The 26,542-nt window shown below is 45.2% G+C and overlaps 1 protein-coding gene across 4 annotated transcripts in view; it reads right to left on the bottom strand.

Annotated features, from left to right (window-relative positions):
* Positions 1 to 23,881: 23,881 nt before the first annotated feature.
* The window catches only part of CELF2 (CUGBP Elav-like family member 2), a gene marked incomplete at its 5' end in the record, with an annotated part of 552,657 nt that continues 549,996 nt past the window's right edge, over positions 23,882 to 26,542 (bottom strand). For all 4 annotated transcript variants that reach the window (XM_081085287.1, XM_081085292.1, XM_081085293.1 and 1 more), the window contains one exon: positions 23,882 to 26,276. The remainder of the gene's footprint in view (positions 26,277 to 26,542) is intronic.

Below are 26,542 nucleotides of genomic sequence, written 5' to 3'. Positions count from 1 at the left end.
ACGCCCTCCAGCAGGGACCCTCACCCCATGGGCATGGCCAGCCTGGGTAAGGGGCTGAGGACCGTTTTCAGACTGGCCACGCCCCCCAGTGGGGACCTTCACCCCAGTGGTGGCATGGCCAGCCTGGGTGAGGGGCTGAGGGTCGTTTGCAGACCCCTCCCTTGGAGGCTGGCCTGGGCCACGAAAGCCTCCTGTGCTCTCAGGCTGGCTCCGTGGCCGCTGCCCACAAGTCATCCGTTCAATCAATCAAAGCATAATATGCTAATGACATGCTAAGGCCGCTCAACCGCTTGCTATGATGTGTACTGACTACCAAGAGGCAGACAGTCAACTGGTTGACCAGTCTATGACATACACTGACCACCAGAGGGCAGATGCTCTGACCGGTAGGTTAGCTTGCTGCTGGGGTCTGGCTGATTGGGACTGAGCAAGACAGGCCAGATATGCCCTGGAGGTGTCCTGTGGTCCCTCCCCTGCTGGCCAACATCCTGCATCCCTCCCCAACTCTAATCGTGTACTGGTGGGGTCCCTCGGCCTGGCCTGTGCCCTCTCGCAATCTGGGATCCCTCAGGGGATCTCGGAGAGCCAGTTTCAGCCCAATGGTGGAACGACCAGTCACTATGACGTACACTGACCACCATGGGGCAGATGCTCAACACAGGAGCTGCCCCATGGTGGTCAGTGCATTTCCACAGGGGAAGCGCCACTCAGTGAGAAGCTGGGCTCATGGCTGTTGAGCCAGGTTCATGGCTGTTGAGTGCAGCAGCGGTGGCAGGAACCTCTCCTGACCCTGCAGCAGCGCTAAGCATGTCTGACATCCCCCAAGGTCTCCCAGACTGTGAGAGGGTGCAGGCTGGGCTGAGGGACCCCCCCTGAGTGCACAAATTTTGTGCACCGGGCCTCTAGTGTATCTATCTATCTATCTATCTATCTCTCTATCTAAAAGCCCAGCAACCATTACGGCAGAATGACCAGAACGACCAGTTGCTATGATGCGCACTGACCGCCAAGGGGCAGATGCTCAATGCAGGAGCTGCCCCCTCGTGGTCAGTGCACTCCCACAGCAGGAGTGCCGCTCAGCCAGAAGCTGGGCTTAGAGCTAGTGAGTGCAGTGGCGGTGGCGGGAGGCTCTCCTGCCTCTGTGGCAGCACTAAAGAGTGGTGAGCCAAGCATTAAGGAGCGAGCAGGTAGGCAGTAAGGAGCAAGCAGGTGGGCAGTTAGGAGCGAGGGGTCCCAGATTGCGAGAAGGCACAGGCCGGGCTGGGCACCCCCCCTCCCCCACCCCCAATCCTGTGCACGAATTTTGTTCATCAGGCTTCTAGTATGAAGTAAGCATCATGGTGTGTCCTGCAGAAAAGTGGAGGAAGGTGGCCAATAGGTATGAACTTCCAGTTATAGGAGCAATAACTACTAGGATTGTAATGCACAACATGATAACTATATTAACACTGCTGTATGACATTTAGGAAGGTTGTTAAGAGAGTAGATCCTAAGAGTTCTCATTTAAAAGGAGAATTTTTTGTTTGTTTTTTGCTTTTTTTTATTGTATCTATCTGAGATGATGGGTGTTAACTAAACGTATTTTGGTAATCATTTCACAATATATACTAATGAAATTATCATGTTGTATACCTTAAACTTATACAGAGATATAGGTCAATTATTTCTCAATAAAACTAAAAAAGAGAGAGAGAAAACATAGGAAGACAAACATACTCAGATCTATCCGAGCAGTAGGCATTCACTAACTCCTATCAGTGTGAACAACACTATAAAATACATGGCAACACAAAATGCCATTTTTGTTATGAAAAAGAATAGCTTGAAATTCCATTTTCAGAGAACTCCTGTGCCCATAAGATTGCTTTTCCCTGAACAAAGTGAGACTCTTCTCAAGCAGCCCAGGGAGAGAAAGGGCCTCGGCCTGTATATCATGACCCATGGATGGGGTAATTAGTTCTGTGAGGCCAGTAAAAGGATCAGTTTGCCCAATATTCCTAGTGGTTCAGTTGCCATTTTTGCTTCTAAGGGATGTTCCTATTGGTTTCCTATTGTCTGATGTGAATAGTGTTTGGAGTGTAGACGGGGTGAACCTCAAATTTGTTATTCAATTACACTTTTTTTAAAAAAAAAATCCTCACCCAAGAAATGAGGATATTTTTCCATTGATTTTTAGAGAAAGTGGAAGGGAAGGGGGAGGAGGAGAGAGAAATAGGAGAAACATCCAGATCAGCCCATGAGAGAGACACATCAATTGGTTGCCTCCTGTTCTCACTCCTGACTCATGGATTGAATCTGCAACCAAGGTGCACACCCTTGATCTGGAATTGAACCTATGACCCTTGGTCTGCAGGCTGACACTCTAACTATTGAGAAAACCCAGCCAGGGGCACTTACACTTTTGAGTTATCTTTAAATCCCTCCTCAGCCATCTGGTCTTCCCTTCCTCACTGGGGATTTGGCACCTGACAGGGCCTTTACCCAGGTCCTTCCCAAACCAGGTCATGTTGTTATCCATTAAGAACTGTATCAGTTTTCTATTGCTGCTGTAACAAATTGCTACAAACTTAGTGGCTTAATGACATAAAATTATTCCATTTTGGAGGTCAAAAGTCCAAAATAGGGCTCACTGAACTAAAACCAGGGTGGTGGCAGCCTTGTACTCCTTTTGGGGTTCTGGGGAGATCTGTTTTCTTGCCTTTCTACATTGCTGGGCTTATGGTCTCCTTCCATCTTCAGAGCCAGCCATGGCCAGTTAAGCCTTTCTGACATGGCACTGTTCTGTCACTGACTCTTCTGCCTTTCTCTTCCTCAGTTAAGGACCGTTATTTATTAGACCAGTGGCCCAGTGCACAAAACTCATGCACATTAAAAGGGAATTAATTAGAGGAAATATTTTAATATTGCTATTTGCCCTTTTTCTATAATAGAAGTGTCAGAGATGAAAGAAAATTAGTAAAATGTATATGAAAATCTTCTTCCTGTCAGAGTCCAGGGCACTCCATAGGACCCAGAGTCAAGTCCCCCCCACCTGCACACACCTTGAAACCGCATGAGACCCAGACCCAGCCGGCCCCACCCCCATCAAGCCCTGCCGAGCGGGGGACACAGCCTCAGGTTCCCGGTCAAGCTCCGCTGCTGGGTGGGGGTGCAGCTCCAGGTCCCCTGGTGCACCCTTAGGTCCCCCAGCCTGGCGTCGGGGCAGGGAGCATGGCCTGAGGTACCCTAGCCTGGAGTGGGGGGCGCGGCCTCAGGTCCCCCATTGGGCAGGGGCGCAGTCTGAAGTCCCCCGTCAAGCCCCACTGGGCGGGGGGTGCGGCCTCAGGTCCCCTGCCCTGGCCTGGCACCATGCAGCCTCAGGTCTCTGCTGATCGCTCATTATGGGAACCCCGCCTCTGCTGTGGGTGCAGCCATCTTGTGTTATGGGAACTGTGCCTCCGCTGTGGGCACAGCCATCTTGTGATGGTGTGGTGGAGTGAGGGTCAATTTGCATATTACCTCTTTATTATATAGGATTGGGCTGATCTGGATAATTCTACAAAGAAAGCTCGGATGATTCCTCAGGTCCCTTCTCTCTCCCTCATGATCTCTCTTCCTCCAGCTCTGTCTGCCTGTTTTCCTAAAACATGTTGTGCATCCGCACTCCTCTCTGCCCATCCTGTGCTGGTTCAGGCTCAGTGTGTTCAGCTGGACAATGACAGCTTCCCAACTGGGCTCCCTGTCCCCACACTGCTTCTCCCAACCTGTACTCCACCAGCAGTTAGAGGGATTTTTTTTAAAAAAAATTACACTTTTTATTTCAAGATAATTATAGATCCACACACAGTTGTAAGAAATGATACAGAGATATATACCCTCTACCCAGTTTCCCAGTTCACAACATCTTACAAAACAATAGTATAAGGTCACACCCAGAATACTGACATTGATAAAGGTAAGATATGGAACAGCTCAAGTACCAACAGGATCCCTGCTTTGCTGTATTTATTTATTTGTTTTAAAAATTGCAGTAAAATATACATAAAATCTACCATCTTAACCATTTTTAAGTATACAGTTCAGTGGCACCTGGTGCATTCCCATTGTTGTGCTACCATCATCACCACTCATCCACAGAATTCTTTTCATATTGCAAAACTGAAACTGTACTTATTAAACAATAACTCCTCACTTCCCACTCCCCTGGTAACCACCATTCTACTTTCTGTGTCCATGAAGTAGACTACTCTAGGTTCCTCCTATAAGTGGAATCACATAGTATTTGTCCTTTTGTGACTGGCTTATTTCACTTAGCATAATGTCATCAAGGTTTGTCCATCCTGTGGCATGTGCCAGAATTTCCTTCCGTTTCCAGGCTGAGTATTCTATTGTATGCATAGAGCATGTTTTGTTTACTCATTCACCTGTCAGTGGGCCCTTGGGTTGCTTCCATCTTTTGGCTATTGTGAGTAATGCTGCTATGAACATGGGTGTCCAGGTATCTCTTCCTGTGTTGCCCTCTTATAACCATACCCACCTCTTTTCCTCCCCTGCCCCTTCCTGACACTGGCAAACACTAATCTGTTCTTCATTCCTATAATGTCATTCAACAGTGTTGTGTAAATGCAATCATAGAGTACGTAACCTTTTGGGATTGGCTTTTTTTTTTTTTTCACTCTGCGTAAACTCCTAGAGTTTCATCCAATGATTGTTTGCTTTTAAAATTTATTGCTGACTGAGTCATCTTTTTCAAGTATGCACATTGGATCACATTGTCCCATAGCTTACATCTCCCTAGTAGCATATGGAACAATATCCACGCTCCTTGCCATGACCCCTAAGACCTGCTGGGATTTGACCCCTGCCTCATTCTCCAACCGCAGTGTCATCCACTCTCTGCCATGCCTCACTCACTTTGCTCTAGGCACATGGGTTTCTTGCTTGTATAGAAATACTCAAAGCTTTCCTGCCCATCCTTTCTCCCCCTTGCCCTGCCTTTGAGTTTACTGTTTCCTCCATCTGGCATCTAAATAATAGTGATCACTCATACATCTGCTGCCCTGTGCCAGTGTTCTAATTTTTTTATACACGTCAACATATTTAATTCTCACCACAACCCTATGGGGTAAATACTGTGATTATGCTGTTTTATATATGAGGAAGCTGAGGCACAGAGAGGTTATAGAACTTGCCCAGGGTCACAGAGTGATTAAATAGCAGACAAAGCAGGACTTGATTCCGGGCTGTGCAGATCCCTCTGTTCCTGCCCTATCTCGGCACCCAGGCCTTTCCTGTCACTCAAGCATCATTTCCTCAGAGAGCCTTCTCTAACCAGCGTGATCTCTCATTGTTGCCATATTTTCTTTCCTCTGGGTTTTTATACATTACTACATATTTGAGGATTTATATACATAATGTGATACTGGTTTTTTCCCCCAGCTTTTAAGCTTTATGCAAATGGTATACTATAGATATCATTCTGAGCTTCATTTTCTGCTCAACCATGTTTTTGAAATTTGTATATGTTGAAGATGTGGTTCTAGTTAATTTATTTTAAATAACTGAAGAGTAATCCATTTTATGACTATGTATTCATAATTCATCTAGTCTCCTGTTGATGGGCCTTTAGATTGTTCTGAGTTTTTTTTGTTATAAACAATGTTGGAATGGCCTGTCTTGCACATGTATCCTTGGAGACATGGGCAAAAGCGTTTATACCCAAAAGCTCTTTACTCAAGAAGGGAATTGTTACTGGCTCATAGGTTACAAGAATATTCAACTTTACTAGATATTGCCGAGTTTCTATCCAAGGAAGATTCTACCAGTTTATTCTCCCATGAGAGTTCTTTTTTCTCCACATAAAATAATCATATTTTTGTTTTGAAACTATCACTCTGATAGCAAAGTAAAAAGGTAGGTAGCGGTGCAACGGGGCCCAGGCACGTAGAGAGCTGAGAGCCGGCCTGGTGGGTTTCCCCAGCTCAGGAGCTGCAGTGGGAGCTTTCACACAGGCCCTGCTGCCTTCATCCTCCCTTGACTCATCGGGCTGGCAAAAATGGAATTATGTGCTTCTCAAGTGTTATCAATCACATAGCAAACTGTGTGGGCGACCCAACTGCTGCGCTTTGTAGAAAATTATTATTTATTTTTTACTTAACAAAACTCAAGGCTGAGAGGGTGCTCCATTGTGCCCTTCTCTGCTTTGGCTCGGCCTGGGTTGTTTACTATGCATGTGCTGTATTGCAAATGTGGAACAAATGAAGCCCAGATATCAAATTAATACTGTGATCTGTTTTTCTGTTTTGTTGCCATAACAATCTGTGGCTCTTGAAGCAAAGAGAAAATTAGAATTGTATTAAAGGTGTTTACACCATGTACACTCCATCCTGCATTATTATTTATTGCTATAATAAGTGTATTTAACATTTGCTTCAGGAGAGTTCACTGCATCTGCTTTTTGCCTTGTGATTTTTCTGCTCATCATTCCAACCTGATTTTGCTTTTTGACCTTGACTTTTCCTATACTTCCGAGCTGGAAGGAAGAGGGAGGTTTGGTCAGATGCTTCACAGTCTCTTGACTACTCACATTTGTCCCTCCTGTTCATGCCTCAACCTGTGTAGTTCTTTGAAATCAAGAGTGTTGGTTAGAAACAAAGCAGGACCTGGAGAAAGTTTTCCTTCTTTCTTTGCCCCATTTCTGCCCCCCAAACCTGAACAGGAGGCCCAGCATCCTCTGGGAGAGAGGAAGAAGAGCTGAGGGGTGGAAGAAAGGAAAATTAGAGGAATTTATGTCTTAGAGGAAGTGGAGTGGAAATAAATATGGCAAATGGAGAATGAGTTTGCTGGTCCCTAAGATCTACTTCCATGCTACTCTATTCTCAAGGTCAAGTACTCACCTTCTCAGAGCTGAGGTCATTCTTTGACCAAGATCTTTGCTGCCCCAATAATCACAGAGTACAGTCTGATGGGCCTCAAAGTGGCTGAGAGGGTGGAGTTGGTGTGGTGGAGGCCCCCTCACTAACGAGGTAAATTTACCCATGTGGATACCTGCTTTGGACGGTCTGGAGTTTAAGCTCTTTTAAGGCAGATGCTATTCCTATAATTCCTAGAATAATGCTGGGCACACACGAGGAACTTGAGAACTTCATTCACTGATTATCCAGGTCATTGTAGTAGAGCTAAAGATAGTTTCCTTCCTGGTAGTGAGGGAAGATGTGTTTAAAAATGGACAAATTCTTGGTGAGTTATGCCCATTTTTGGCTATCTGTGTCTCCAGAGACAATAGAATGAGAAGGAATATTTCTCACCCTTCTTAGAAGAGGCCTCCAGGTGGTCTGTCTTCTTCTTCCTTATTTTCTTCTTCGTTAGGGAAGAACGTGTGCAAAGGAGGGTCTGAGGGAAAACATCACTTAATAACTCTCGATGCAAAAAGGTCAAAGCCACAGAGGCCCTAAGTGGTGACAGAGTTTTTAAACGTGCTGCTCTTGTCCTTTACTCCCCAGGGGACCTTGAGTCAGGCCTCAAGCCCAGGGCAGGACGAAGGCCCTTTCTTTTTTAAGCCTCCCTGGTTATGTCAGGGATAAAAAATAAAAAATAAAAAAAGGCAATTGGTACTAGGAAAAGTCAACCTTTCTCTCAAGACCAAAGTTATTTTATTTCTCAAATTCCTGCATATGCGTGCGTGCGCGCGCGCACACACACAGACACTTAGGACAAAGAGTACAAAAATGGGTTTGGAGGTCCAGGTCAGTTTGTGGGTGGTCATACTATTATCACACAGGAGGCAGCTGTCTGTGACTATGGCAACTTTGGTCCCAGAGTGAAGCGTGAAATGGCAGGAATATTCATCAGGGTGGTGGAGAGAAGATGCTGGGGGTGGGAGGGGGGATGGGAGTAGCAGGAAGGCCTAAGACAGTTGGGTAAGGATGGCTCTGGGTGCATCTTCAGAAAAAGCACGTCATATCTTTGGGGTCTCCCATGTTTTGCTGCAGAGCCCCTCTTTTCTGCCCAGTGGCCTCCCAAAGTCCTAGGGCAGTGGCCCCTCTAGACCTAGGGATGTGCTGGGCAAGACAGACATGACACAAGGTTCAGTCATCTCCAAAGACCGATTTTGTGCTTTTATGAATAACCTGTTTGAAGTGTTCCAACTTAGCGACATTCTCTCTGAGACATGTTTCAGGAGGCTGGGTACCACAGTTAATTCCTTTGTGTCAGTGGATCTAAATTGCTTACAAAGTGTCACATCCACTACTTCAGTCAGTCACTAATTCTGATGAGAAGAGGTTTATTTTTGTGCCAGACCCTTTCCTGGGGGTTGGAGATGTGAAGTAACTTATCCAAGTTCATGCCAAGAGCACTTTGCAATTCTGCTTGCTTAAGCAAACATCAGTATGTATGTGTGTGAAAAGGGACCATTGGAGCTTTGCTGGATTTTATTTGGTTGAATTCCCTTGTGTCTACCGGATCTGAATGTCAGGGACTAAAACCCAGTTACCAGAGAGCAGGTGGCAGTAAACTGTACTTGCAGAAACATGTGCTTCCTACCTTACATCATACATGACATTTTTATTTGTTCCAACTACATTCCTGGTGATATCCAACTCTATGGATTCAGCAGATAAATGCCTCTATCATGCTTCCTTTAAAAATGTTCATGAAATGTGTGCATTTCTGTGTGGGAAGATGATATATTGTGAAATAGCAACATAACCTCCCACCTCACAAGGCCACACAGACCCCTTTTACCCCAGGCACTGGCAGCAGGTGCGCACAGTAGCTCTGGCGCCAGCTGTGGGTGCGAGAGGGGCCATCGCCAGCAGCAGGTGCGAGAGGAGGCCGCTGGCCCTGATCACCTCTCAGGAGCAGGGGGAGGTGGAGAAGCCCTGAGGGGAGATTGGGTCTGGCAGCTGTCGCTCGCATCGGCTGACGACACCGAGTGATCGGGGCCGGCGCCAGGCACTGGAAGTGGGTGCAAGTGATGGCTCCGGCACTGGCAGCGGGTGTGAGCAGGGCTGGCGCCGGCAGAGGTGAGAGTGCCTGGCAGGACTGTGGCACATGGGAGCAAATAATTTTCAGTAACCACCAGAGGCTCACCCCGGTGACAGTGACTGGCACCCTGCTTTGGTCTGGCACCCCCACTCACCTGCTCCACCATCCTGCCGGGCCGATGCCTGCCATGTTCTGCACTCTGCCACCTGCTGCTGACACCTGCCATGTTCCGCACACATCCCCTGGTGGTTAGCGCACTACGTAGCGACTGGCTATTCTGCCGTTTGGTCTATTTGAATACTAGGGTTTTAAATATATAGATTAGAGGCCCGGTGCATGAAATTTGTGCACGGGTGTGTGTGGGGGGGGTCCCTCAGCCAGGCCTGCACCCTCTCCAACCCAGGACCCCTCGGGGGATGTCTGACTGCCAGTTTAGGCCCCATCTAAACCGGCAGTCAGACATTCCTCTCACAATCCAGAACCACTGGCTCCTAACTGCTCACCTGCCTGCCTGCCTGATTGCCCCGAACTGCCTCTGCCTGCCAGCCTGATCGCCTCCTAACTGGTCCCTTGCTGGTCTGGCTGCCCCCTAACTGCCCCCCTTCCACCTGGTTGCTCCCTAACTGTCTGGGAGGAAGTCGGATGTCCGGAGGATGTCGGTCAACCCAGGCTCTTTAACATATTACCCTTTTATTAGTATAGACTAGAGGCCCGGTGCATGAAATTCATGCATGAGGGGGGAGTGTCCTTCAGCCCAGCCTGCACCTTCTCCAATCCTGGACCCCTCAGGGTATGTCTGACTGCCGGATTAGGCCCAATCTGCGGGATTGGACCTAAACCCGTGGTCGGACATCCCTCTCGCAATCTGGGACCGCTGGTTCCTAATCATTCACCTGCCTGCCTGCCTGATGGCCCCTAACTGACCTCCCCTGCTGGCCTGATGTCCCCTAACTGACCTCCCCTGCCAGCCTGATGGCCCTAACTGCCCTCCCCTGCCGACCTGATCACTCCTAATCACCTCTGCCTCGGCTCCCACCACTGTGGCTTTGTCTGAAGGATATCTGGAAGATGTCTGGTCTAATTAACATGTTACCCTTTTATTAGTATAGATCAGGGGTGGGCAAACTTTTTGACTCGAGGGCCACAATGGGTTCTTAAACTGGACCGGAGGGCCGGAACAAAAGCATGGATGGAGTGTTTGTGTGAACTAATATAAATTCAAAGTAAACATCATTACATAAAAGGGTACGGTCTTTTTTTTTTTTTAGTTTTATTCATTTCAAACAGGCCGGATCCAGCCCGCGGGCCATAGTTTGCCCACGGCTGGTATAGATGATCTCACAAAGGGCCATTCAAGCTTCCAGGTGGAACCTTTGTTGTTTAACTTCTCCCAGAACCATTGTCTTTTGCCTTTTATCTAATTGTGGAATGCAAGGCTTCAGTTTCTAAGTGGAGCTTGTTAGGGAGGAATCGCTTGGAGAAGAGCACCCTTCCCCACTGTGGGGAATCATAGCAGATGGCAGGTGCAGCCTGAGAGGAGAGAGGTGGCACAATGCTAGGCACTGGCCTGGGCACTGCTCCTGGCACAGGGTGATGCTAGTGTTGCCAGCAGTTAGCTGGGAGACACGTGGGTGCTGGGAGCTGGCAGGCAAAACTCCAAACTGTGACCCTGGGGACTTTCAGGGACACGCTGCAGCAGATGTCTATTCTTGGCTGGAGCAATTATCCTCAAAGTGGAAAGTCAGCAGGAAGCGAGCAGGGCCTTCACTCTGGGAGGGACATGACTGATGTACATTTGGTGCAGTTTTCAGCTGCAGGAAAGGGAGGGCAGCTAATTAGATGAGCAAATATTACCTGGAGATTTCAACTGATCCAGGTGGGGATAGAAAGAATCATGCACAAGGTAGGAAATTTTATTGTGGTGATTTTGAGGTAGCCATTTTGACACAGGTGTGGCAAAAAGAAAAAACAAGGATGTCTTTTTTATTATCAAGTAATGTGTATATCAGACATTACTGACCATTAACTCATCCTGAACTTCATCCTACCCCTGAATGAAACATTATTTTCCTGTGTCAATTAGCCATTTCAAACAGAGTTTTGTGGATGGGCATGGAGCTTGGTAATCCTCGGGCCAGCATGGAGAGAGGGAAAAGTGTATGCACCTGATAGAAATCTCAGGCATCTGTCAACAAATGGGGAGAGGAGGAAGGCCTCTGGGGCAAAATGATCTTTTGAATGGAACATTCAGCCTAAAATGTTATCTCCCAGCTTCCCAGAGTACCCACTCTGACTCTTTTTTGGGGGAGAGAAATAAAACTCCATCCTGCTTCTTATCCTATATAATAAAAGGGTAATATGCAAATTGACCCCAAAGGCAGAACGACCGGGAACAACTGGTCGCTATGACGCGCAGTGACCACCAGGGGGCAGATGCTCAACGCAGGAGCTGCTCCCTGGTGGTCAGTGCACTTCCACAGGAGGAGTGCTGCTCAGCCAGAAGCCGGGCTCCTGGCTGGCCAGTGCAGCGGCAGTGGAGGAAGCTTCTCCTGTCTCTGTGGCAGTGCTAAAGGTGTCCAACTAATGGCTTAGGACCACTCCCTGTGCATTAGTCAGACATCCCCCGAGGGCTCCCAGGCTGCCAGAGGGATGTCTGACTTCCAGCTTAGACCTGATTCCCTGGGGAGTGGGCCTAAGCTGTTAGTTGGACATCCCCTGAGGGCTCCCAGGTTGCCAGTGGGTCCAGGCCGGGCTGAGGGACCCCCCCCCCCTCCCCCCGAGTGCATGAATTTTTATGCATTAGGCCTCTACTTCAGTATAAGCCCTTTTCCTTTCTGTTGACACTGTTGTAGGTAAAGCCAATCACTCTGTACTTTCTGGTTATTTGCTACCACCCATGGTCTTTCACACCCCCAGCCCCAAAATGTCCCTCAACCTAATCATTATGCTTTTATTTTTGCCATGTCTAAATTTTTCTAAATGTCACCCCTATTTTGCTACAGTTTTAAAAACCTTTAAAGCTGTTTTCCCTTTCTCTGATCTGACTGCTCCTTCTCTGCTTACCCAAACTATTGTAATATCTTTGCGCCTAGTCTTTTCCTCTCTTCTGCTCACTTCCCACATTGATCCTCTGATCCTTCTCTGGTTTATTGTGTTTTTTTGTTTTTGTTTTGTTTTGTTTTTTAATGTGTGTGCTCCTTATTAGAAATCCCAAGGTCCTTAGTTTGGAATCCATGACCCCTAACATAATCTACTCATTTCCAGTACATCCCTCATCTTACAACTTAACACTGTACTCTAGTCAAATCAGGCCACTCACTGGTTCCCAACCAGGACTGTCTTTGCTGATATTCTCTACTCCCTGCTTGATGAATTCCTACCTGCATTTTAGGATTTCTGTCACTTTGGCTGTGGATCCTTTCCTGATACTCCCTCACCATTAGAAATATTATTCCTTCTCTTCTCCAGACTACAAAGTCCTCACTTGGCCCTTGTTTAGGTCTTAACATACTGTATTATAATTATACTAGAGGCCTGGTGCATGAAAATTCATGCACTGGAGGGGGAGTCCCTCAGCCCAGCCTGTCCCCTCTCACAGTCCAGGAGCCCTCAGGGGTGGGAGGCGACCTGGTGATCAGGGGAAGTCAATACCCCATCACACCTCTGCTGCTGCCACTGCCGGCAGTGCAAGCCTTGGCTGACCTTGGTTACCTGAGCATCGAGCAGCCCTGGACGGCTGGGCAGCCACCATCTGTGGCTTGCCTGTGCCTCAGGCCGGCCCTGGGTGGCTGGGGGCCTGAGGGGACTGGGGGACTCCAGAGGCAGGCGGGCCTGGCCTTGCCACATGCCTGCTGCCCCAGTGGGGCTGAGGGGAATGGGCACTGCTTTCTTGTGGCTGTGGGCACTGCCATCTTTGAGGGTGGGGCAATCAATTAGCATATTCCCTCCTTATTGGCTGTGGGTGCCACCATCTTTGTGATGGCGTGAAGGTCAATTAGCATATTTCCTCTTTATTAGATAGGACTAGAGACCTGGTGCATGAAATTCATGCACTCAAGGAGGGTCCCTCAGCCCAGCCTGTACCCTCTCGTAGTCTGGGAGCCCTTGGGGGTTGTCTCTGTGCAGAGCGGGCCTAAGCCAGCAGTTGGATAACCTTAGCACTTCCATGGAGATGGAAGAGGCTCCTGCCACTGCTGTTGCATTTGCCAGCTGTGAGCCCATCTCAGGGTTTCTGGTTGAGTGGTGCTCCCCCTGTGGAAGTGCACTGACCACCAGGGGGAGATACTGCATTGAGCATCTGCCCCCTGGTGGCCAGTGCATGTCATAGCGGCTGGTTGTTCTGCTGCTCAGTCGATTTGCATATTAGCCTTTTGTATATAGGACTATAGACCCGGTGCACAAAAATTTGTGCACTCGGTGGGGGGGGGGGTGTGGGGGGGGGGTTTGCTCAGTCCGGTCTGTGCCCTCTCATAGTCTGGGACCCCTTGGGGGATGACCACCTCTGGCTTAGGCCTGCTCCCCGGGGGATTGGGCCTAAGCTGGCAATCAGACATCCCTCTGGCAGCCTGGCAGCCCTTGGGGGATGTCCACTTGCCAGCGGGGAGCAGACCTAAGCTGCAGTCGGACATCCTTAGCACTGCTGAGGAGGCAGGAGAGGCTCCCACCACCACCGCTGTACTGGCAACCATCAGCCTGGCTTGTGGCTGAGCAGAGCTCCTCCCATGTGTGAGCGCCCTGACCACCAGAGGGCAGCTCCTGCATTGAGCGTCTGCCCCCTGGTGGTCAGTGTGTGTCATAGTGACCAGTCATTCCCAGTCTTTCTGCTGTTAGGGTCAGTTTGCATATTACCCTTTTCCTATATAGGATAGAGGCCTGGTGCACGGGTGGGGGCCCGCTGGTTTGCCCTGAAGGGTGTCCCAGATCAGGGTTGGGGTCCCGTTTGGGTGCCTGGCCAGCCTGGGTGAGGGGCTGATGGCTGTTTGCAGCTGGTCACACCCCCTTCAGGGTGGGGTTCCCCACTGGGGTGCCTGGCCAGCCTGGATGAGGGGCTGATGGCTGTTTTTAGGCTGCCTAAACCCCCTTTAGGGTGGGGGTCCCCACTGGAGTGCCTGGCCAGTCTGGGTGAGGGGCTGAAGGCCTTTTCAGGCTTGCTGATGACTGAAGCTCCCAGCCTCTCCTTTTTTTCTTTTTTTTTTTTTATTCTGGGATTTATTTACCTTCTATAATTGAAACTTTGTTGCTTTTGGAGCTGTTGCTTTTCAAGCTTAGAGCCAGGCCGCGGCAGGCGGGGAACCTTGGCTTCCTCCATCACTGGAGCAAGCAAGCCTCCTGCTCACTTCAGCTGCGTGGCTGCCGGCCGCCATCTTTGTTGGCAGTTAATTTGCATATCTCGATGATTAGCCGATGGGAAGCATAGCGGAGGTACGGTTAATTACCCTTTTTGTCTTTTATTAGATAGGATACCTTCTCTCCAACTAGTCTGTAATCTTCTCATGGAGAGATAGGAGACCTGTGAGAATGGGCTAGATTTTCTACTAGTGTTTCCCAAAACGTGCATTGGAATCCTGGTTCTGCTGGATGTTAATCAACTCTTGGTGCTTATGATGTTATAAATACTGTTATAAATATTTTGCATGTAGACAGGCAGTGTTATTATTATATATATTTTGTAGATGAAGAAAATAATAGCTAATAAGTGGCAGTGCCAGTCAGTTTTCAAATGCAGGAAGTACTGTCCCAAAGACCATGGTCTTCACTACCATGCTATGTTGTCCCTCAGGTTAATAGAGTGATTTTCAACCTTTTCCATCTCATGCATGCCATGACTTAATTACTAAAATTCTGAGGCACACCAAAAAATGCTATATAGTTTTGCCAATCTGACAAGAGACAGTAGGTATAAATTCGGTTCATTCATACTGGTTGGTTACTATTGTGTTGGCTGTTGTCATTTTTTTAATTTGACAATCTAAGGGAAAAAAAGGTCAGTGTCCCTGACTAAATAGTCAGGTGTTGCATGTTTTAAAAATTTCTGTGGCACATCAGTGTACCTGTCATGACACACCAGTTGAAATTGCTGGGTTAATAGGTATTATATGATACAAAATTTCAAAGATAAATGCCCAATTTAATCAGTTTGAACAAAATTATATCTTTGCTGCAGGGGGTGCAGAGACTTCACATATGTGAATGCACATTGTGAATTTCCAAAAGGAGGATATAGTTAAATATAGTTAAATATAAATCAATAATCAATTATTATTGATTTCAGAGAGAAAGGAGAGGAAAAGAGAGATAGAAACAACAGTGATGAGAGAGAATCATCCATCAGCTGCCTCCTGCATGCCCCACCATGGGGATTGAGCCCCCAACCCAGGCATGTGCCCTGACCCGGAATCGAACCATGATGTCCTGGTTCATAAGTCAATGCTCAACCACTGAGCCATGCTGGCCAGGCTGGGTCATAGTTTTTAAAGATTGTATGGAACACATTCTGTAGACTGGTAAGAATGTGACATACATAGCTGGCTAGTTGGGAGACATGACTAGAGTACAGAGGGCCACTTTGCTCAGCTCTGCCCTTGGTAGAGACATTGGCGTGGAGAAAACCTCAGGACCGGCTCTCCTGCCCCCATTAACCATTCTATTTAACTAGATGCCCAATGCATGAAATTCATGCAAGGGCCTTGGCCCTGGCCCCGCCTCACCCCCCGCCCCCCCGGCCGCCACTGTGGCCAGGGGGCCTCTGCAGCCTCTGCCTTGGCCCCCACCTGCTGCGGCTTTGACTAGAAGGAAGGACGTCCTGAAGGACGTCTGGTCTACTTAGCATATTATGCTTTTGTTATTATACATTCTCCCCTCAGAAAGACCTTTAAGCTCTAGCCAGGTAGACACTGTGTCCGAGTAGCATTGAGCTCAGCCAAGGACTAGAAAGTCTGAAAGAGTTTCCATCTCTTTGTGAATCTTTAGTATATAATCTCGTGTGGGTACCATGGTGATATAGTGTTTGCTGTGGGGAGAGAGGGGTTTGTCTGGATCATCCATTTTTAGTGGTTTGAGGGTTTCTTCTTACTTGGCAGATACATGCTAATTATGGCAAAATCCTGGAGGCAGGATCCTGTAGTACTTCTCTTTGCACTCCCAGCTCCTACAGAGTACCTTGCATGACACGCTGTTTAATACCTGTCTTTTGAACAAATGAATGACGAGTAGATTATGCATTGTCCCTAAGGTAGTTATTGACAAATTGGGACATTTCCTGGAGGCCTGGAGCAAGGCTGTTCTAAAGACTTGGTTATATTTTTCTGCTTGTGGGATGGTCTGGGCCCCATCGTGCTCCAGGTACTAAGTTGGCAGGATAAATAGCTGCAGCTGGAAGTGAAGGTTAAAGGGAGTTACCTGCTTCTCAGGAATGCCTTAGAATCAGATGCCCTTATTCATTATTTTCTACTGATTTGTACTTATTTATGTGGCTTTTCTGGTCTCTTAGATGTCACACATCCATCTAGGGACATTCCCTATCTCTAAAATGTTGCTGAGAAGGTAAAAAATGTAGCTTAAAAAAGATGACAATACACCCAGGGTAGCAGGAATATTCTTCCATTTTGGACCCAGTAGGTGATTAGCTCTGTAGCAACATGTCAGAAGCTGAATTTGGGGACTCATAAACAGAATAATGTTATTCCTCATCCTTATCTGTGTCCAGGTCTCCCATAGTGGCTCCTGACTTTTGCCTCTTATTTCTACCATCTTCATCCCATCTCATAAGCAGACCTCTCTCTCCAGATATTTCCTGAGTTGTCCATGTAATAAGGCATATTTTTCTTGAGCTCCAGCAAGATTGCCTGCTATATTCACCCATCTATCCATCCACCCACCCATCCAATATTTTGAACACTGACTATAGGCATTGTGTGACACTGGGGATACAGCGATGAATGAGACACAGTCACTTTCTTCAGAGCTCACAGTCTGGCTTGGGAAACAGACATAAGGAAGATGTAAACAGTGCACAATTAAGAGTGAATGTTGTGATGCATTGCAGACAAAGAACTATGGGGATATAGCAGGGATAGAGAGACAAGGGCAGAAGAGGATGAATCCAAAGACAATAAATGTTTATCACAAAGCTTAGGTACTGGTGAGCTTCTCTCAGATACCCTCTTCTGAAGTAGTGGTTTTAAATCTTTGTGTGTTTAGTAGCAAAACTGTCTTTTTAAATTCTACATGGACCACAATAAATAAAATGAGAGTGCCTTTGGCTAAATTGGGGGCGGTGAAGATGGGGGTGGTGGTAGCGGTTGCCAACCTTTCGGACCTCACGGACCACCAGTGGTCTACGGACCACCGGTTGGTGACCACTGGTCTACAGAGCTCACTGCTTGGCTACATCTAGGCTTCTGAGCCCTGATCACTGCTCTTCCCAAGGTGATCAAAGGTGTGTCAGTTCAGGTTGCTGCTGAGGACACAGCTTGGCCTCGGGAGGGCATAGAACCTACAGGCTTGTTACAGGCAAATCTCCAGGTGATTTTGCCATTTCCATTTAGGACACAAATGGATAGCCAGGCATTTCTTCTGGAAAAGAGATGGCTCAGTGTCATACTTAGATGTAGGAAGCAGGGATGGAGTAGAGTGAGTAATCAGTTTCCCTTTCTGAGAATGGAGTTGTTAGGCCTCATGGTGTAGGGCAGGACTGTGTGGGTGTGCTAGCCTGTAAGGTGGGCATGTCTTCAGCGTATAGTTTCTCCTGAGGGGAAGAGCCTGCCCTGGAACTTGTTAGTGCAGAGATCTCTGCTGGAGGAGCTGTGGTTTCTGGTTGATCCTTGTCCGTAGTTGCCCAAGGAACCGAGGGAGGGCCATGGGGCTCCCTGGGGATGGCTGAGAGGACCCCTGGGAGGAGATAGAAAGAGACGAGGCCGCAGAGGGGAGCTTAGTTGCCCATGTCAGTAGCTACTACCACTGCTACCAGCTGGCTGAACGTACTGAGTGCTTACAAGGTGATGGTCCTGGTCTAAGTGTTTTCTCTATGTGGGCTTAGCTAATCCTTATAACAACCCCATGCGATAGGCATTAGGTATTTTTAACCTCCATTTTGCCAGTGTGGAAATTAAGGCACAGAGAGGCTACACGGGTAATTACTAGTCGGGTTGGCATTTAAACAGGCAGTGTGACTCACCAGAAATGCTCTTAAGTGCCTTCTATGTTTTTAAGACCAGCTTTGTGATGGAAGCATCATCCAGTCTCTCAAAACTGCAGGGTCTTACCTGGGACTTTAACTGTAATTGACCAGTTGCAGAACACAATGTGTCTTTTATATTTATGTATTTAGTATATAACATATTTAATGTATATTCATATATTTATTTTTTAGTTAAAAAATGCTCTGGATGTAGGCAGGTAGAAGGTACCAGGCTGTTTTGCTGCCCTGTAGAGAAAGGCTAAAAGAAATGTATTTACCTCAAAGCGGGTCCCACCTGACAGGCCCTCAAGCTGTCCCTCGGAGCTGGGTCTGCAGGCTGTGACGGGAATATGTGGGTTTTCACTTTTTGTTCCCTGACCGAGGCTCCGTGCTCCCCTACACATTATTGCCTTGGATGTGTTTTGTTTAAAAACGAGGATGCTTGCTAGCTGTGTGACTGCTGCTCAGGGCAAAGCTATGAAGAGAGTATTTCCTAGGGCACCTCCACGTGCAGCCAGCGCTTAACACTGGAGCTCTGCGCATGTAGACCAGCGGCTTTCAGAATGTTAAGCTTTTTTTTTTAAACCTCTCCCCCAATCCCAAGCTGCATGGCTCCAGCAATGCAGTCTTTCTAGACCCTTCGATTTTGCTACCCTTTGCTCTTTTTGTGATCAGTTTCACTAGTCTTTGTTTCTGTCGACAAATCTGTAAGTAGGAAGTTTGGGGTGGGAAGAGGTAGAGGCTGGGAGATTTTCTGTGGCTTTTCATTAATCATACTCTGTCCCTCATTACCAGGGGTAACTAAGATTTATTTTGTGAAGGATTAGGATGCTGGTGCCATTTTGCAAATAGCAGTTTAGGATTTTTTTCTTAAATCAAACATTAAGAAAAACAAATCTATTATAAAACCCCAAAGCTAAATAAATCCAACATAAAATGCCATTCTGTGCCAACTTACGGCCTGTAGGAAAAATTTCAAAAATATTCCTTCAAAGGGCCAAGCAGCAGGCTTCCCATTTAAGCTTTGCAACTGTTTTAGGATGTCTCTCTCACATCACTTTGAAATTTTACCCTTCTTATCCTGAATGATCAAACATCTTCTCTTGCTTTCCGTTGCCCTGCATCCTGAATAGACCCGCCACTGCTCCCCAGCAGGGGCTAGTTTTAGTGGCAGTCGTTTTGGAAAAGCATTGATGCACACCAGCATTATTCTCGGGTGTGTCTTTCTTTTTCTTCCTTCGGAGCCTCAAGAGGGAACAGCCATAAAGGCAGTTGGGCAGTTTCTAGGCTAGGGCAGATGCTGGATGCTTTCCAGAGGCCTTTGGGCAGGAAGGATTGCCCTGTTCTGCCACCCGCAGCGCCCTGGGTAGAGACGTTCCATGGACACCTGGAAGGGGATGGCTTTCCAGTTGTCTCTTGCTAAAGTGTGCTCGGAAGAACTCCCCCCACTCCGTTTTGATTCCAAAGTCAATTTATTGAACATTAAGTCATAAAGCCAGTGATATAATTTTAATGAAAAATATCCTGTATCACTCAAGACTGAAAAGGACAAAAATGCCCCTTAGAAACACTGCTTTGAAAAATAATCACATTAACATTACACACAACAGTCCTTTCTTAAGCTTTATTTAAGAAATCGAGTACTATATAGTTCAATATATATAAGACACATCCAGTATTGTGTTCCTGATAGCAAGTGCATAGATTTTGTTAAGATATCACTTTCACTCGATATAAACGTTTTATGGTCATATGAAGATACTATTCCCAGTGATTTTGCCCAAGCATGAGAGGAGAGAACAGAACACAGCAAAAATAGTGAACTACAACAGAGATGAAAAACAGAAACAGCGCATTAGCAGAACAGTCGATTCCTGATAAGTGAATAAGCTGATTGTTTGGTCACAATTTTTTATTCACTTATCAGGAACGATTCACAGTCCGTTTATGCTCACTGTGTTCCCTAGCCTGCCAGCTAAGAGCCCCAGACCATGTACTGCTCATAACTGCTGTGGGCTGTGGGCGGTGGCTTCCACCAGCAAGGTAAACATGGACAGCTCTGTAATTTCCCAAGGTGGGCCATGCATGCACCTTGCTAACACTGCAGCGGTGTTTTACAGAATCAAGTAAGTATGAATTTAAGCAGTAGTCAAGAGTGCTTAAGGAAACTAGCATTTTTGTCCCTTTTGGAGAATTATTGTTTTTGTTGTTTTTTCAGAACAACAAAAAACTGGATTTGTCTTTCCCTTCTTTTACTTAGCATGAGTATTTGCCTTGTGCTAAATGGAGATTATATATATATATATGTGTGTGTATATATATATATATATATATATATATATATAATCTTACATATTTAAAAAATAAACACTTGCTCACCCTCTTTACCTAATTCCCTTTCTCCCCTCCTTCACACCCACCCCCCCGCCCCAGCAAAAAAAGGAAAGAAAAACCACACCCTTAGCCATCTTTTACCACTAATGTAACTGTGGCTTTTCAGAGGCAAACTGATGAAGGCTAAGATGAGATTTACAATAGAAGTAATGGCAGGAAGTCAGCTCCCATCTGTGTAGGTTTGGAGCTGCTGCAAGTCACTGAGGGTTCGGCCTATGGAGGAAAGAGCCTTTTTTCTTCCACATTACCAGGCCCCTCGGTTGTTGAGTCAACTAGAAAAGACAATCTAGGGCTCACAGGGCTGCAGAAACCAGGTGAAAGGCCTGAGCACCTGCACGGAGAGTCTGATTGGCAGCCAGAGGAAGGCTGCCTGGTGCTGGGGGCCAGAGTCAGACAGAGCTTGTGCATCTGAAACGTTGGAGGGAGAGCAACGACAGGGAGCAAACATCATGGAATCTTTTAAGAGCACTTGGAGAGCAATCAGATTCCTGAGCATGAGAGGTGGCAGAACGGGGCAGAGGGCCTGTGGCTTCAGTTAGAGGGCATACAAGGACTAGTTTACTCTTTAGTTCTCTTTCTGATAACTGGGGTTGGGGTGCTAGTGAGGGGACAAGGCTTTTTAAAAAGCATTCCTTCCTTCAGGAGGGAGTGTGCAGGTGCACAGGACATCCTTGGCTGTCATTTGGAAAGGGGCCACAGATTATGAAGACTGAAGCCTGAGGAACTTGACCTCCCCCTCCCACCCCACCCACTGAGTAGAGCTTCCATTTGAGCTCTGGGATATATTTCTTTCCTTATTAGTTTTAATGATTAAAGTTGCTCCTGGATTCAATTAACTCTTAAACATACATCATTTAAATTACTTCTCTCTCTCTCTCTTTCTCTTGGTTGACACAACACACAGACTTAACTCTTTTCACATCTTCTATTCACCAAGTAAGTTTATTTTTTCTGCCCTCGAGAGCTCACCTCTTTTAAAAATGTGATTAGTTTCTAAGAAGAATATGGCTATAATATTATGCCTTTGGACCTGTGGGTAGGTAGAAGTTCTACTGCCTCTCTTCTGAAGTTTCTTAAGGTTATGCAGCAAAGCAGCAGCAGTTTGAAATGAATGTTAAAAACTGCATATAGCCCAGACTGCGTGGCTCAGTGGTTGAGCATCCACTATGAACTAGGAGGTCATGGTTTGATTCCTGGTCAGGGCGCATGCCTGGGTTGTGGGCTCAATCCCCAGCAGGGGGCATGCAGGAGGCAGCCAATCAATGATTCTCTCTCATCGATGCTTCTATCTCTCCCTCCCTCTTCCTCTCCCTGGAAAAGAACAACAACAACAAGAAGAAGAACTGCATACACACACCCATGATAGAGGGAGAGGGGAGTGAAAAGAGGAGGGAGAGAGGTCAGAAGAGGATAGAAGAGGTGACATTTCCCAGTGCGGTCAGAATATAAGGTCTTGGCAAATGTGTAGGCAGTTATGTAGGTGAATCACAGAAATAAGTGTAAATCGTGGAAGCAGTTGTTAGAATGGCCATTGGACGTAAACCAGAGGTGACTGGTGTGCAGTTTCTCCTTCCCCCAAATCAGATATTCACTTAGGTGGAATCGACTGTATCTTTTTACACAACATAGAGAAAAAAACAGATACGTGAAACAGTGAGGTGTGTAGATGTATCACCAACATATAATGACTACCAACAATACAACACGCAGAGAGAGAAACAAGTATTAGGAAAATGGTTTAATATTGGAGACAGAAGCAAAAAACTGCATCACACAATAACATACGTTACAAAAATAAGTTTGTTTCAACTACACGGTTATGTTCACAATGAGGACAGAAGAATCAGAAAAAACTTTGATCTAAACAGCAAAAAGCAAACCCCTAAAGTTTTAACTAATACATTTATCCACTTAAAGTGACTGAGTACTTCTAAATCTAATTACCTTATTGTGTAACTGCACAATACAGAATAAAAAGTGAAACTTACCGCTGTATTTTAAGACAAAATTCTAATTCTAGATATAAGCAAAGGGAAAAAAGAAATCAAGCCAAAGTTTTTAATTCTCAAAAGAAAACCAACTTTCTTTCTATCAACCAGAAATCAAACTTGAAATCAGTCATTGTCAGGGGGCCCACTAGAGTAAGCCACAAAAATTTCCATTTTTTTAATCTCCAGTATAAAAAGTTCCACTGGTACAAAATGCATAATAAGTACAATCAATTGTAGAAATAGGAAAGCCTGCATTTTTTTTTTTTTGGCTCAAATTCCATCAAACAACAAAATCCAAATGCATCAATAAAACAAACAATACTCAATGGTCTTACAGTTTCCACTAGGTTGCATTAACTTTGGCTTTTCTCAGACAATATTTAAAAACTATTTTGTAATTCTAAACAAAATGATATTAATCTACAAACAACAATTCTCACAGCACAAAAAAACACAAATACATTTTTTGTATGACATTATTCAAAAAGGTAATGAAACTACAGGTTTTTTTAAAATTTTATTTCTTCTTGTTAATTAGCACTTAAGATAATAATAAAAACAACAGTAAAATGAGTCCAGAGTAGCACAAGCCAAAGAATTAGAACCCCTACGGTGAAAGAAAGATGAACTTGTTCCGCCTTAAGGACTGCCGTTGGATCACAATTCTCTAATTTAGTTTAAAAATGACTGTTCTCTACGCTTGATTTTTAAAAAAGCAGTTTTGCTGTGTGTTTTCCTTCTGGCACAGGCCCTTGCACCCTTGCAGCTTTTCCCTTTTGTTATTAAAAGATAAAGTGACTAAAAGAACGACTTGTCTCTGAGGAGGGTTATCTTCTGAACAATGAAACATGCCAAAAATACCCCCAACAACCCAGGAAGAACGGACTCTCCCACTCCGTGTGTCTTAGTTGCCTGCAAAAATAAGAAACACTCAACTCAAAGTGCCCACCCTGAGCCCCCGGTCAGCTGCACTCCATTCCCCCGGGGGAGGTGCAGGTGGGCGAAAAGAGAGGCGGGCAGGGGGAGGGCAGTTTGCTTCAGTGAAGAAATCGGAAAAAACGGTTTTGAGATCTCTGTAGAGACTGGTACATGAAGAGATTCAGAAGGAATCTAAGAAGTTCAGATGGTGTTCTCTTGTGTTCCTATGCATGTGTCTACACACCACCACATACTATACGCGAGAGAGACGTGTGTGATAACTTTTGTTTCAGCTGATTGCTGCAGGAAGTACAAAATAGCCCTCAAAGGATGAAGGAAGGCCCCAGCAGTAGTAAACACGTGTGAGGATAATACAAATCATGTCATTATAAGTGCACGTGCCGTAAGAAGGAAACTTTTTTTTTTTTTTTTTGCATCATTAGAGGCTAGTCCTTTCCATCCCTGGGCTATCACATCCACACACAGATTAAACCAAGTGGGGTGGTGAGTGGGAAAAGGAGGAAGGACAGGGAGCCAGCAGTTTCTGAACTCTGTTAGAGACAAAGAAGCTTCCAGGGCCCGCTTTCAGGAGAGCAGGAGTTTGTATTGGGGCTGCTGGGAGGACACTGGGATTTGTCAGGTCAGCAAGGAGATCTGTTTACGTGAAGTAAAAGTCAAAGTAACATGGCACTTTAAAAAGTGGCAGCAGGAACTGATGCTGGGTATTTGGTCAGTAACTGGGATAGAGAACTGAGTTTTATTTAAGTGGTCAGTACATGCATTCAATTAAAAAATTAGACACGTATGAAGGGGAAAGGACTCTCAACTAACTCCAGACACCTTGCTTATCGAGGTGCCCAGAGAGTCAGAGAAATCCCCAGCACAATGGCTGATTAGAAATATTAATTAGGAGTATTTAGGAAACAAAAGCAAAAATACCTCAAAAAACTACCCGATTACCACATCATTTATCTGGAAGGTATATGAAAAATTCTTAACTGGAACATACCACTACATCTGATCTCAATAGCATACAGAACTGAAGGTTTAGTTAGGTGCTGAATCTACCCACCATCCCTCTCAGAAGGTTTACTTAATAAACTGTTTTTAAACAAAAGGAATTCTAGCAGCACATTAAGAATTCTTTTTTAAAAAATGACCAGAAAAAATCAGAAGTAAAGAAAACCAAAATGGTGAAGGGGGGAAAAAAGCAGAGAGGGTTAAAGATACTTATATATTTTTCCTGCAGATTTGCCTTGTGGAGTTTTTTTCTTTTGGATCTCAACCAAAGGATAAAAAAGTAGTAAAGACAAAAACAACTCAGAGAAGATATATGTAGGGGGGAAAAAATCCAAATTAGAATCACCCCAAAACAAACTAAATGACAGTATAAAAGTTATCAACATTCCAGATAGCTCTGGGTAGAAAGGGTTAAAAGTTCAAAACTTTCTCACCTTAGAGGTTTCCATATATTATGAAGAAAATACATTGTGAGGTTGCCATCACAGCATTGATGTGCAGAGTGGTTAAAAAAGTGAGACATGGGCACTTATACAATGTCTTACAAAAAACATCATAGAGAAATAACAAACATTAACAATTTCAGGCAACAAGACCACAGGATAGCAAGTTAACAAACTTTTTAACCTCTTTTTTTTCTGTTTTTTGTTTTTTAAATATTAGGGATTTATACAAAACACATAATAAAATACCCATGTTATCAAATTACTTCTCACAAGAAACACACTGAAGCTCTAGGAAGGAAGTACCTTTGGAATTTGGCACTATATATTTTCACTTTTTTTCTTTAAAAGAAAAAAAAAATCACATTTTGCTGAACACAAACACATCTAAATAGTCCACAATAAAAAAAAAATGACATCAATGCTTTACAAGCCAACACAAAACTTATTCTGGAATAGTTTTTTTTCCCCCCCTCACATGAAATTTTTTTTTTTTAAGCAAACAACTTTTTTTTGAAATTCTTTTTTAAGTAAATCAATTCTAAACTTGTCTTATCAACAAAGAACATTAAGACCATAAGACTCATGATGAAACCACAACTTAAGTCACAGAAGCACCAACGCAACACAGTTTACAGTAACCTTTCTCCTGTACATTGAAACAGTATAAAATATAGGTAATTTCATGTGCATTAAACCATGGATTGTCTAACTGTGAGTCAGTTCAGCAAAAGGTGACACAAATAGGTAGCATTTGCCCCAAAACAGGGTAAATATTTTTCTTATACTAATCTACAAAAAGTGGTTCTATATATATATCTTAATGAGAAAGTGAGCCACCTAAAATGGCCTTATCAAAAAACTTTACACTGCCTGAAAAATGTAAAAACTATTACAGACCTCTAGAGACTTAAAATCAGACAGTTTTTTTCTCAAACTGTTTTTGGAAGTAGTCTGTTAGAAACCAACATTCTGTGTCCCTGGACACATATTGCTATTGTTACCAGTGACCGGGAAGAATGCCAATCCCTGTATAATACTTTCAAGTCTGTTTTATGAAAAGAAAAAAAAAAATAAGAAAAACATTTTGCCACAGGTTTTTTTCTATAATTATTTTTTCTAATAATAAATTTCAGTCTTGCATGAATGCAGCAATGTTTTTCACATTGACTTCCCAGAATTCATAGCTAGATGAGGTCACATGCAAATTTCAAAGGTCAAACTAGATCAAAGGTCAGTAGGAGAACCAAATATGATGTGAGGTCAGAAAGACATCAGAAACAATGACGGGACGATGAAACTTTTTTTTTTGAGACGCCACAGGGACATGCTAGGCAAACGGTGAACTAACAGGCATGAAGATGTCTAGGGAGAAAACAAGGGAGAGGAAAAAGTTACACAGAGTCTACGCAGCAGCAACAAAATCACTCTTAAGGGTGCAGGAGAAAAACTAATGCAAATCTTAGGTCATTAGGGAGTCTACTAGCCATCCACATAATTTGCATTTCTTTAACAATCTTTATCACAGCACAATGGAACCCCAAGAGAATCCATCCAGAGAGAGGGAGAGGGGATGGATTCCCAGTGTTTTGGGGTGAGGGGCTGGCAAGGGACGGGGAGGATCCAGTTTC

Source organism: Myotis nattereri (genome assembly GCF_964212035.1).
Source record: "Myotis nattereri genome assembly, chromosome: 1".
Taxonomy (NCBI): Eukaryota; Metazoa; Chordata; class Mammalia; order Chiroptera; family Vespertilionidae; genus Myotis; species Myotis nattereri.
Note: the sequence above shows the minus strand (reverse complement) of the source record. Positions and strands in the feature narration are given on the sequence as shown.